This window comes from Schistocerca gregaria, chromosome 1, assembly GCF_023897955.1.
Source record: "Schistocerca gregaria isolate iqSchGreg1 chromosome 1, iqSchGreg1.2, whole genome shotgun sequence".
NCBI lineage: Eukaryota > Metazoa > Arthropoda > Insecta > Orthoptera > Acrididae > Schistocerca > Schistocerca gregaria.
The window spans coordinates 654030669-654045353 of record NC_064920.1 but is presented as its reverse complement, the minus strand read 5'-3'; the positions used below and the strand labels follow the sequence as shown (position 1 = coordinate 654045353).

Here is a 14685-nt window from a genome sequence, read left to right as displayed (position 1 = left end):
AGTAGTATAATGATAATTATAACAATAAAAAATAATTATAACAATCAATAATAATAATAATAGTAATAATAATAATAATAATAGTAATAATAATAATAATAATAATAATAATGACTATGTATATGAAAGTAAACATACTTTTCTTTTCTGAATGTCAGTCCCATTGTCAGGCCACTAGGTTTGTTCCAGTACCATTACATGCCGTTCAACCTTAAAAACGCTTCCCAGACATGGCAACGATTTATTGACTCCATTCAATGAAAGCTTGAGTTTTGTTTCACATACCTGGATGACTTACTCATTTCAGTAAGACAGCTGAGGAGTACGAGCATGACTTATCCATGGTACTGAAGACCTTAAAGTCGAAAAGTGTAGTAGTCAACAAAGATAAGTTACAATTATGGCAGATGTCTGTGACCTCCCTCAGCTATACATTATCTGCTGATGGTACACAACCTCCAAAAGCTCATGTGCAGGCCATCTCATCTATATCACCCCCTTCGACTTATAAAGAACTGTGCCAATTCCTTGCCACTGCGAACTGCTACTACCATCACTTGCCTTCACTGGCTGCAGTACAAACTCCTCTCACGAATGCAACTTCAGACAAGCAAACCTCGGGACTTCGACCCGTCCATTGGACCGACACCATGGTCAAAGCATTTCAGGTGCTAAAAGTTTCCCTGGCCTGCACTGTGACACTCCCCCACCCACATCCCTCAACCAAACTATTCATTACCTCAGATGCCAGTGACACAGCAGTAGGAGCTGTTCTTCAAAACACTCTGGTGACAAGGAGTCTCGCAGTGAACCAAAACGATGTTGTTCGGACATGGCGGAGATATTGACATGCCTTGCTCCGGCCGCCCAAGGGCTACTACTGCAGTGGGCGACTGCTGCCCATGGATTATGGCTTGGAGGAACCCTGACAGCAACTCCACCATGTTGAATAATGCTTTTCGTGCAACCACAGGATGTCATGTTATGACTCAAACTGTGCGCAATAGGCTGTATGATGAGCAACTTCACTCCCGAAGCCCACAGTGAGGTCCACCTTCGCAACCACAATACCATGCAGCTTGGTACGGATGGGCCCACCAACATGCCAAATGGACCGCTCCGGATTGGCATCACATTCTCTTCACCGCTTCACCAATGAGTGTTGCATATGCCTTCAAACAGACAATCGTCGGAGACGTGTCAGGAGCCAACATGGTCAGGCTGAACGCCTTAGACACACTGTCCAGCGAGTGCAGCAAGATGGAGGTTTGCTGATGTTTTGGGGTGGCACTAAATGGGGCCGACGTACGTCGTTGTTGGTCACAGAAGGCACCGTAATGGCTGTACGATACATGTATGCCATCCTCTGACCAATAGTGCAACCATATCGGCAGCATACCGGTGAGGCATTCGTCTTCATGGATGACAATTTGTGTCCCCATCATGCCTGTCTTGCGAATGACTTCCTTCAGGATAACGACATCACTCAACTACAGTGGCCAGCATGTTCTCCAGGCATGAACCCTATCGAACATGCCTAGGATAGATTTGAAAGGGCTATTTACGGATGATGTGACCCAGCAACAACTCTGAGGGAGCTACACTGAATCAGCATTGAGGAGTGGAACAATCTGGACCAACAATGCCTTGACGAACTTGTGGATAGTACACCACTACAAATACAGGTATGCATCAATGCAAGAGAACATGCTACTGGGTATTAGAGGTACTGGTGTGTACAGCAATCTGACCTCTGAAGGGATTGCTGTGTGATGGTACAACATGCAATGTGTGGTTTTCATGAGCAATAAAAAATGGCGAAAACAATGTTTATATTGATCTCTATTCCAATTTTCTGTACGGGTTCTAGAACTCTCAGAACTGAGGTGATGCAAAACTATTTTCAATGTGTGTATATCCTCACAGACCACAAACCACTTACAAGCGCTTCCCTAAACCCTCCGGAGGACCCACCCCCTCGTCATTTCCACCATTTCGACTTGGTGTCTGTTTGCAACAGATGTCCACTGTATCACGGGCATGGATAATATTGCTGCCAATTTTTTCTCATGCATCAATACAGTGTCCAACATCATAGATCTGTCTAATCTCGCTACTCTTCAAGCAACAGAAGAGGGGATCCAAGCACTCCTTGCGGTCCTGACTACCTGACTCGTGTTCACCAAGGCACGATTCCCCAGTGTCACCGACGAGGTCTGGTGCAATTTTTTGAGTGGAGTCTTATGCCCAGTGTTACTGGCTCTCTTATGCCATCAAGTTTTCGATGCCTTACACAACCCTGCACATTCGGGCATTTGTGCCTCTATCCTGCTCATTACTGAGCACTTTGTCTGGAAAGATATCAAAAGAGACAGCCAGACGTGGGCTCGCAATTGTATCCCTTGCCAGCGCAACAAAGTCGGCCACCATACAGTCCCCCCACTAGGTAAATTTTGCGTTTCTCTAGGATGTTTCAGGCATGTCCATATCAATCTCATCGGACCCCTACCACCATCAGAAGGTTTTAGTTTTAGATATGTCCTGTCTTCTACTGATCACTTGTCCCATAGGGTGGAAGCCATACCTTTGTCGGACAGCGCAGCCGAGATGGTTGCCAAAGGTTTCGTTTTCTCTTCAATCACCCGGTTATGCTGCCCAGCCACACTCACAACTGACCAAGGCTGCCAATTCGAGTTGTCCCTGTTCACTTTGCTGTGTCGCATGTGCGGTATCTACAAAATCCACACCACCTTGTAACAGTTTGGCAGAACAGTGGCATCGCACTTTAAAGACCGCCCTCAGATGCAATAACTGTCTTTGGCCAGAAGCTCTCCCTTGGTTCCTTTTAGGTTTGAGGTCAATGCACAAACCAGACATCCAAGGCAAGATTTTAGATGTGGTTTACGTCCAGTCAGGTGAACTAGTCCAGCTGACGGTTCAGGATGATTCCTCTCCCCCTCCCAGACTTCACATTAGCCGCTGGTGTATGCATTTCAAGCACATATGCCTCTATCCACCAGTCACCTATACGCCCCAGTCTCCTATGTGCCTCCTCCTCTTCAATACTGTTCCCACATCATGTTACCATATGCCAACCTTTACAGCCCCCCCCCCCCCCCCCCCACCAGGGCCTCTTCAAGGTTCTGCAACATGGGGATTCAACATGTGACAGTCTTGTCAAAGACACCCCACACACACTGTTTCACTGCATCGGGTCAAACCTGCATTTGCGGGCCCAATTCTCTGGCATCAGGCTCTCCCGACACGGCTGATAACCTAGGCCCCCATCATGTTTCAGACTCCTTGAATGATACAGCACAAGCCACTCAGGCCCATGGGCCCTCACTGGTGTCCAGCCCTAGCAACTCTCCTTTTGCTGGTTCCCCAGATAGTTTAAGGGACTCTCCATTTGCAGGTTTTCCAGCCCACGCCAATCACGCAATCCTCCTACGATCGTGTTTCATGGCTCAGTTCCGCCACATTGCATGGAAGATGTTTCGCTAGCAATAAATAACAGCCATGTCCTCGTCCTTCTGATAGACTCGAACCCTTCGTTATCAGATGAGCGTCTGGAAGTCAAGGTACTGCAGTGGTTCAACCTCCCTCAACACTGCGACCCTGCCCTCCTACGTGCTTTCATCTCTCCACTCGGTGAGATTTGAATTGTCTCTTTGGGCTTCGGTTCTTCTTCACAGTTCAGCCCACCGGTTTTCTCTCGAGCCGGCCGTCTCTTTGCCCTACCACGCCATCTGCAGGACTTCATGATGGACCTACCACATTGTGTTCCACCACCGACTTCATTGCCAGATGACATGAAGGTACCAATCGTCCAGCTTCCAGACCCCAGAACATCCTTGAATCTGACACAGACACTACATCCCCCCCCCCCCCTCCCAGGACTAATCACAAGTACTCTGTACAGTGGCAGGGGGAGTGGGAGGGCGGCACTACTGGCTGTGTGGCATCATAAAAATCGACCCACGGACAAGGACACACTTTCCAGTCGTGAGTTCTTTGGATGAAAAGTTTGAGATGATTCAGTCTGTTTATGTGACTTCTTGTATATACACGTGTAGATGCTTGAACTTAAATATACACTTGTATTGAAATATTAAGTGGAAGTGTTTGCATATTAGACATGGTTTTTAAGGTTGTGGTGACAGACTGAAATGTAACAGTGCCCATGGTCAAGCTTAGGTGCGAAAGTGACAGTCTGGCTGTAAGTTAGCAAAGCCAGCAAATGTGTCATGCCACAATTTTTATCATACAGAATGCGCACAACCATTACATTCATATTCCTGACCAACCCTTACATGCACTGTGGTTTTATATGTTTACAATTTTATATGTATAAAGCCATTAATAACAAGAACATTCTTGATGCAATATCCCCTATTCTCGTGAAAGTCTTGTTAATATGCAGGATTTTATTTTGTTCCTGTTTTCATGTTGTCACTGGTGATGCCAACCATTAGTCATTTCTTAATGTTTGTATTACCATGTTGTGGATATCTTAAGTTTATCAATGTGGCTACCACACTTTAGTGCTGTTACTAGTCTCATGTAAAATTCGTCAGAAGCTGTTCCATCAGCTACTGGTGGCCAGTAATCACAGCTTGGCTACACATAGGTTACAGCAACTTGTACACAAAAGGATTGAGAGAAAGGCTAGCCATGTTCAGCGAAACCTGCACTAAGCAGTAGTACTAACCAGAGCGGGCAGAAGAGTATCACCAAACGATGGCTAGAACTCTGTTATGAGCTATGTGACCAGGAGCTGGGAAAAGGTGCAACAAATCTGCCCTGAGGCAGTATATACAACTGTGAATTTTGAAACATAAGTTTTCAATGCCCAGCTGTACTACTACAACACCAAATGGTTCAAATGGCTCAAAGCTCTATGGGACTTAACATATGAGATCATCAGTCCGCTGGACTTAGAACTATTTAAACCTAACTAACCTAAGGATATCACACACATCCATGCCAAAGGCAGGATTCGAACCAGCGACCATAGCAGCAGTGCGGTTCTCGACTTAATCGCCGAGAACCGCTTGGCCACAGCAGCCAGCCACCACAACAGACCTGGTCTATACAACAATGCAACTACAATAGTGTTGACTAATTCTAATGATATTTCCTGATGTTGATTTGTAAACTGCCAATACTACTACCTTTCGTTTTTCTATGCCTAATGTTGTGGCAGAGCACTTAAAGATGAGTTCAAAACAATATTCAATGAGGTTAAAAGATTTTATTAAGTAATTAACAGATTTTTTGTGTATACGGCTACAAACTTAAATCCTCAGATTCTGTAGTAGTACAACATGAATTTGTGTTCAGCTAGATAAATCTGATAGATTTCAGCATCCCGTGTTCTGACAGATATAACATGTCTACGAACATACTACTTGCCCTTCATCTTCCTGGATTGATATTAGACATTTGGTGGAAGGAGGTACAGTGGGAATCAAGGGAAATACTCAGAACTATACAGGGTTATTCTAAATGATGGACTCATTTTCAAAACTTCATATTTATTCAGCTAAAAATTCAAAATGAGCAAGCTTTGTACCAATGAAAATAGGAAGTTTCAAAGTTTTTTTCATAATGTCAGATATCAATTTTATAAATTTAATAATTTGTAATTAAATAGTTTTTATTAATTATTTAATGCTTAGAAGTGTGATAAATGTTATAGATGTTTAATGTGGCCACCACTGTCTGCATGGCAAACATCAATGCAGTAGCCCCACACACCCACACACACGAAAGCGTAGCTGCTGTTACCGAATGCAAGGTAGCAGTGATTTGGTTCCACAGATCGTTCAGAATGGCTGGTAGGTGGCAGGACATAAACAGCTTCCTTCACATAACCCCATAAGAAATAGTCAGATGTAAGATCAGGAGATCTCTGTGCCCTGCAACCGATCCAGTGCTGAGGATATGAGTCATTCAAAAACCCTCATACAACATGGTGTAAATGGAGCGGAGCTCCATCCTGTCGGAAAATGAAGTCCTGGGAACCTTCCATACTTTGGGGGAACGGTCACTGTTCCAACATGTACACGTATGTGATTCCCATTACAGTTCTTTCTGCTAAGAAAAAAGGTTCAAAAATCTTTGTAAGGGATGCAGCACAGAACATGTTGATCTACAGTGAGTCACATGTTCAACGGTTAATGTGCATTTTCCAAACCCCATATGCAAACATTGTCTCTCTTGACTTTTCCACTACAGTGGAAGGTCGCTCATCGGTAAAAACTACATGCTGTAGAAATATCTCATCCTCCATCTTTGCTAGCACATAACCACAAAATGCAAGACACTTCTCTTTGTCATTGGGTTTGAGAGCCTACATAAACTGTAATCATTAGGGCTTGTATAGTAAATGCCATCTCAGAACTTTCCATACAGATGATTGAGATATTCTAAGTTCTTGTTCACAGCTCGTGGTCGCATTCTCGAGCACGAGCCCCGGGTTCGATTCCCAACAGGGTCAGGGATTTTCACCTGCCTCTAGGTGACTGGGTGTTTGTGTTGTCCTCACATTGTTTCATCATCATTCATAAAATGGTTGGACTGAGTAAAGGTTAGGAATTTGTACAGGTGCTAATAACCGCACAGTTGAGCACCCCACCATCCAAAACATCATCCAATTTCTCAGCTGGCTCTATTTGCAGACTTACTGTGACCACACACAAAACTTTCTTGCATCCGTCGATCATCATCCTCTCTGACACATGTGATTGGCCTATGCTTTTTCCTTTGCACACACTTCCAGTCTGTTTAAATTGCTTAAACCAATGACTTTAGTGAGTTGGTATGAAGTGCCCGCTGCACTACAATTTGCCAGTCATTTTTCACGAACTCAAGAGTGCAGAAAACCTTGTACTCCACAGACGCGATCTCACTCACAACTGACTTAACTGACACTGAAACAGAATGACGGCCCTATTAACGCACGAACTCTACCAGCCGTTTCAGAGTGTGTGTGTGTGTGTGTGTGTGTGTGTGTGTGTGTGTGTGTGTGTGCGCGCGCGCTACGACACAATGTGTGTCTAGTGTTGCAGTGACTCGTGAGATATGAGTGAATAGTGCAGCATTACATTATTTAATAAGTTATTTGTAAATAAAGTATTGTATATCAGGGGTAAATCTAATGATTGTCTTTAACTAGAAGTCTGTAAATGTATCTGTATACGAATTTGCTTATTTTAAATTGGACTAAACTTTCACATGTCCTACGTCCTTATAAAAAAAGATCTACGGATGAATAACGCTGCTGCTGCAAATCCGATAAAAATATGTTGTCACAGACAGATTTGAACCTTAGTCCGTTTGAAAAAAATACTCAACTAATATCACAATAGTCACAATGTTTTGACATTTATCGCTTGTTTCCTAAATCACTGGTCGATGCCTACGATTAGTATCGAATATACTTCTTTGGCAGATATCCGTACAAATGGCATGCGACGGGTGAGACTGTGTAAATCTTAATCTACGTTGCTAGAAGTATTGAAATTACTGCCGATCGTGACCACAATAGTAAAGGCAAATTTAGTAGACAACCTTGGCGACACTCTAATCTTCCGTCAGTTGACAGAGGTAGAGCTCAGCTACAAGTGTGGAGCTAATTATATGTATTATTCTAAATATTGGCTTCCTTCGATGTGGCGAACTTCCTGCCGGTTGGAAGGCACCACGCAAACATTACAATTATGTATCAATGCAAAAGACTTGCCTGTAAGAAAGTCCATAAGACAATGACATTATCTCCTGATAAGGAAGCAGGTGTCCACAGTGATAAATTGGGATATGTGACTACTTAAGAGCACTCCCAGTAACGAAACAAAATACGCCACCCCACCAATATCCACGCTTTGAGTGATAGTTCCAGTTCGTAAACATTTCGCGTCATAACAAGCCAAAGCTCATACAAGTAAAGATATGTGACAGTCCATTTGCGTATAAAACGCAAACTTGCAAACCCACCACCTCGCCATCACACTGGCCTATCAAATAATTCTTCTGGGTCACTGGGCCTTATTAAAATTGAGAATGTAGTCTCTCAGATTTCGCATAAAATATTCAAATTCGCATGAATAAAGCGAGTCGGAGAATGCACTTCATACGAGAGTATTCTTAGCGACAATAAAATTGCGGGAAAAGTTGCTCAGCACGAAGAAAATTCTCCGACTTTGTATGAATGCAAGGAAAGAAGTTCTCCGTTTTCAGAAGTGACCTCTGGAGTAAACTTTGAGCTGAGTAATTTGTGTTGAGGTTAAGTTTTACCGATTTTTTCTTTAGTAAATATAGCAGAATTTGTGGTGCTCGAGACGCTAAAAGAAAAAAAGCTGTCCATAGCCCGAAGAAACCAAGTAGAGAGAAACTGTAGAATTTTACACATGGTTAACTCTAAAGACATATTTGGCTGGTGAGCTACCTTCGTGGAAATCATGAAAGAAGAAGTGGGCGAACTTTCAAATGGGGCGAAAATGAAAATATTTTTGTGCTATATAGCAGACACATGATTTCAGACTGATGTAGGACAATACTTATTAGGCATTCACCACAAACTGTGTCACTGACATTTTCAGAGTCTCTTCATCATGATTTCTCACAGCATATACCTTACATTTTTTAATGTCAGAAACATGTAGGTTTGTTAAAACCCTAGCCATTTCTTTCTCGTAGCAAAACTGCACGCGTGACCGCTAAAATACTTGATGTGTGAGTGAATCATATTGCATTGTATTTAACCAAAATTATCTCGAGTGAGAAAACTCTCAGACAGTTGCCGTTTAGAGTAAATGAAAATGTGTTCATCTAACTTCAACAACAAAAAAGTTTCCCTGAATGTCGAAAAATCAATAAAATCATCAGATAATACATTTTCGTACACAGTCGGTAATTCTTTTCACAATTTGTTACAACACATAAAACTAAACCAGAAATATATCGCGAAAACTCATTGACGCCAGTTCCATATTTGCATACAGAATAATATATCTGCTTGTGCCAGTCGAACGAAATGTAAGATTAGGGTGTGTTCTGTGCCAGAACACAATATACACGCAGAATATTCTCAATAAGTTGGAGGTGTAGTGAGATAGAACTCCACCGTCAGAGAATATGTTTCGAATTTTTTATTCAACGAAACAGAATGTTCTTTTGGTCCAAGAATCTTTTCCACAGGATGTTCTCTTTTTATTCATACGAGCCACTGTTATGCCTTGGATTGCGATTGTAATCTCGCAGTATGACATAAAACGAATTAGTTTTACAATTGTAGTACATCTTCTCAGAGGAAAATGTGGAAACATGCTGATACTTCAGAACGATTCACATTCGACAGCAATGGAAATGAACAGCAGGCGACGTCACCAAAACCGAGTGGCGAATATGAGTTGTGAGAAACCATCTGTGAAACAAAAAATCAGAAAATAGTATTAAAATTAAGGAATTAGCAGTGATAAAGTTTATTAAAGCAAAATTCATAACAGAAGTTTTTGATTCATTTTGTGCGGCAAACTGCTGAGAAATGTAGTAACATTTCAGAACGATGAGCTTTATTAATAGCGAAAGTATAAACATGCAAGCACATCAAGGGAATAGATAGAATCTGTTGGCATTCTGCATTGCGTCTTTTTGCTACGAACAAAACAACGTCAGAAACAACTGTATATTTCACCGTCACTTGAGAAACAGTAATTTAATTTAAACTGTTTCATCAATTTATGCTCTTATTTCTTGTAAAATCCAGATTAATTATCGATTTCTGATATTTGACCATTGTAAAAGAGCACTCAGTGTATAAGATATGCAGGTCATCAAGGAACATTTGCATTGTGTCACGAAAACAAAAGCTAAATTATGAAATAAAGAATAACAAGACTCAAAACCGACAATCCACTTTGATTTATTTTTCGAGTTCCACAGATCCATGATGCGAGTATATCACCAGGTTGTAGACTGTGTCGGATTAATACTGTAATAATCATATGTTAATGGTCATTAGTCATACAATCTAAATCACATGCAGGGAGGTGCATGAGGTTCAAGTGTTCAAATAACAGCACAGATTACAGTAGTAACGATGGTTACACAAACAAGGTGTAAGGCAAACATTCTAATCAAGTATTCTGTCAACAGTTGATATACCAGTGCTACAAAGTCATTCATTAGGAATGCTTAAAATTAAACACATTTCACTAGTTATTACACATTTTCAAAAAATTGCTGCCAAGCATAGAAAGAACTATTCAAAAGATAAAGTTCTACCAGATTTAACATGAACTGGAAGTTTTCTGTATACTTTTATGCTTGATTAATATACTTCTTTCTTGTATATCTGTGTGAAGCTAATATTTACTTGTAGTATCATGATCACGGTATTCACAGTTTGTTCTGTAAATAGCATCGTTATTGTTCACAAATCACATTAATGAAAAAATTTATTTGCCAGGCATAGTGAATAAATTTTCACAAGCTCATCTAGGGTGCACTTTACACCTAATTCTGATAACTGTCTTCTGTGAACTAAAGATTTCATTGCTCGTGACTGGTTTCTCCCAGGCATAATACCATATGTCATAAGTGAATGAAAAAATTCAAAGTATCCAGTGATTATTATCAAGCCACAATCAGATGGAACTGAGTGAATCCAAATGCTGCTCAATTTATCCTTTTACATAGGTTGTTGATCTGAACTGACAAGTTTAGAGTGTTGTTACCATGTTCCCAGGAATGTGTAAGATTAAACTCTCCAAACTTCTTTGTCAACACAGTTTATTTCAATATTTTCCAATTTTTTGTTTGCTGTTTGAAATAGGATGCACTGGGTCATGTTAACGTTGAGGGACAGAACATCTGAAGTGAATCAGTCTAGAGCTTCTTTGAATATAGACTGCAGTTTGGTACTTTGTTTATCATAAAGTTATGCCGTCTGCAAATTTGGTGAAATGTGCTTCTTGTGTCATACACCATGGCAGATAATTGATAAAGATTACGAAAAGTAAGGGACCAAGCACCGTTCCCAATGGTACTCCATATATCACTGTGTCACAGTCAGAGCAAGCAAGTGACTGCGGAGAAAATACGTCAGCTTCTGAAGTTAGCAACACCTCCACAAAAACACCCAGTTAATAATATTAAAACTTTATACCTGAAAAACCTCAAGCTAGCTGCCTTTGTGAATACCATCAAATCACATCAATTAATTAAACCCAGTAATGATTGGTGAAATGTAGAAATGAGATTATGTATTACCATTTGTGATAGGGTAACCTAACTGCACAAATCTTTGTGCAAACGTGATGGCATTTTGATATCACTTGCACTTATCAAAAATATAGGCACTTAGTTCATCGACCTAAAAATCATGGATGTAAAAAAGAAGGGCGATGACACAGCAGGCATACGCTGTATTTTATTTTGAAGCCAGAGTGTGTGGGAGCCTGCCGCTATCTTAACCCTCGAACGAGTGAGCTGTTTTTTATAATGTGAATGGGTGGTCTGTGCACATTCTGTATATCTCAGGAATAACTGTCTTCGCAAGGTTAACATATATGAGCATCATCACAGTATAATCTTAGTCTACAATAACAACAATGAAATAAACCTAAGTTATACAAGTTAAATCACTGTTTAATTTAACAATAATAAAATAAACTTTCATTACATGATTGTGTTGCTGCATAGAAGTGTTACCCGACAGTAATGACCCAGTAATGACCCACTCGAAGCGTTAAACAGCGCAGTTCCATCAGATTCCAGTCAACTGCCAATTCGATTACTAATTATCTTGTCGATAACTGTCTCTTAGTGGGATTGTGTTGCTAGCTCGGAATCTGGGTCATTTTCTTGCATAGATCTCAAATTTCTAACGTAGTTCACTGTTTATTTTACATCCAGGCTGCTCTCTTGGATGTCTGATAATACAGCTTATGATAGTGTTAGATGAAGCAATAATGAAGGAATAGATATGGGCTCACAACTGCAACACAACTATAGAACGGTACAAGACTGATATTTGCAGATGGAGCACATTATACACAGGCACGCGTGGTCAATGGTTAAATAGCCCAAAACGTTAGCAGATTATTGTTTACGATTGCTTCTTATTCATTATTTATGTCATGTTACAGTCAACAGTTGTTTTAAATACTAAAAATTACAGTGCTTACATGAATAGCACAGTGTCAGGAAGGTAATTTGGAACGCTTTTTCTATTCTTCAGTGTTTATTTACTCCAATAAATAGATACATTTGGCCACATTATTGTAACTATATATACATATATATAGTTACAATAATGATAATACATATAATAATAATACATATAGTTACAATAATGAGGCCAAATGTATCTATTTATTGGATATATATATATATATATATATATATATATATATATATATATATATATATATATATATATTGCCAGATCCACCACTTAATTCCACTTTTACTGCATTCTTAGCGATAGCAAATGAAGTAGGAATTCCAAACCAGTGCTTATTTACTTAGTGGCACCGCTTCTTGTTCGTTACTTTTCAGCCTACAGTTTGTATGGACAGCATTTTTAGTGTTCACATTTGCGAAAACCCTACCTACATGTCGTGTACCATGATGAAGACACAAGGGATGCTATTGTATCTTATGCATATCAACAAGGTGAACGGTTGTTGAAATGTAAAGGAACAGAACAGCTTAGTAGTGCACCTACTTGCAGAACTGAGTACTTCTTTTATTGCATTGTCAATGTATTAGTTTCACTGACATTTACACACTTTCTCATTTTGAAATCTTACTTATTATGTGACATTCAGTGTGTAACCAGTAATAGCAATTTACATGGTAAAAAAGGATATTTTTTTAAACATGTTTCAACATTGTGCAATACTATAAATGTGACTAAGGGAATGGATATTTTACTTTCACATGTATGTAAGTGGTTTTTTAATAATGATAGCCTAACCTGTGTACCATATAGGTATACTTTTCCAGATGTTTTTGGTTACTTTCCCAGAATATTTCTCACCAAACATATCACAATTTGAATGTACATTTACTATGTTCATCTGCTTCAGTTTACCTTTGACTTTCATTCTGATGATTTCAAAGCATGTAGTCTTGACTTCTGAGGTCATCAGTCCCCTAGAACTTAGAACTACTTAAACCTAACCAGCCTAAGGACATCACACACATCTATGCTGAAAGCAGGATTCGAACCTGCGACAGTAGCGGTTGCGTGGCTCCAGGCTGTAGCGCCTAGAACCGCTCGGCCACCTCAGCTAGCTGGCCCTGCACACTCTGGCTTCAAAACAACATGGAGCGTCAGCATGGAAGTAAAAAAAGAAGGGAGTTGTCATTTCGTCACTTACTTTAAGTTGACGTGCGCCATCTTATGTAGCCCAAAAATGAAAGTTTAACTGCTTTTATACTGGCGTGGTTTACTGAGGTGTCACTCTGACATCCAAAATAACATCTGGTGATTTGATGGTGTGGAGATGTAGTTGCTTCATTAAAAATTGACATTTCAAAAAACTTTCAATTTATCGGCATGTACAATTAATAATAGAGTGCCTTGCTTTTTTCCTCATTGCATAGGTTTATGGGCTAACAAAGAACTCGCAGGTATGTTTCATGCAAACATTAAGATGACAAGTATTGGTTACTGAGTTGCAGTTTCATCTGCTATCAGTGCAAATACTGTAAAAGTGGAATTACGTGGGTTAAGAAAGCATACGTTTCATGCCACATGCTTCTCTTCTCGGTTATTCTACATAAATCAACAAAAAACCAGTTTCAGCAATGAGGCCAAATGTGTTGTATTACTAGAGCAAATATACATTCAGGAACAGAAAAACATTCGAAACTGCCTTCCTGACAATACGTCATTCACGTAAGCACTAATTTTTAGTATTTAAACAAGTCGTTACATACACTCAACAGAAATAATTAACAAGAAACAACTGTAAGTAGTAGTCCGCTAATGTTTTGTGCTATTTAATATGGAGGCAGGCTCTGCCCACTCTAGCTTCAAAACAACGTACAGCATAAGTCTATAGTCCCATTTCCCTTCTTTTTTTACCTTTTCACAAACTAGAAGCTGATGTCCGCCATCCTATGTACCTGAAAACATTAGGTTCATCACATTTGTACCTCCAGGGTTTACTGTGGTGATACTTGCTTATGATTCACTCTGATGCACCTGTGCCCAGTTTCGACTGTTGGGAACATCTGTCGACTTATGTGGTTGTGTCTCAAATAGCATGTGATACTATGACTGTGTGAATTCTTTGTGATATACCTACAGTTAGTTAATTTTATGTTCCTGTACCATCTGCAAGATATATCATAATGATGTGGCATGAGTAGTTATCTATTCAGATAACTTTTTTGTAAATATTCCTGATCATTCATTAGATTTTTGTTTTTTAATTAAAGACATACATATGTTAGTCAGTAATACCTACCCACCACCACTGTCATATAACAATAACAGTCTTCTGTGAAACAGGAGGGGTTGCCAAAGATAATTTTTTTCACTTTTGTTTCAAATTTTACATTGCTACTTATTAGGCATTTTACATCATTGTGATCAAAACTTTTGGTTGGACATGTGATCAAAACTTTTGTTTGCAGCATTTTGAATCCCTGTTTGTGCTCAGACAA

General features: G+C 39.9%; 1 protein-coding gene across 1 annotated transcript in view; it reads right to left on the bottom strand.

Moving 5' to 3' along the window:
* Positions 1–7948, bottom strand: part of LOC126361330 (SAFB-like transcription modulator) — a 136528-nt gene extending 128580 nt beyond the window's left edge. Inside the window, exon 1 of the mRNA XM_050007782.1 lies at positions 7748–7948. The gene's annotated coding sequence lies outside the window, so the exon portion shown is untranslated. The remainder of the gene's footprint in view (positions 1–7747) is intronic.
* Positions 7949–14685: the final 6737 nt, after the last annotated feature.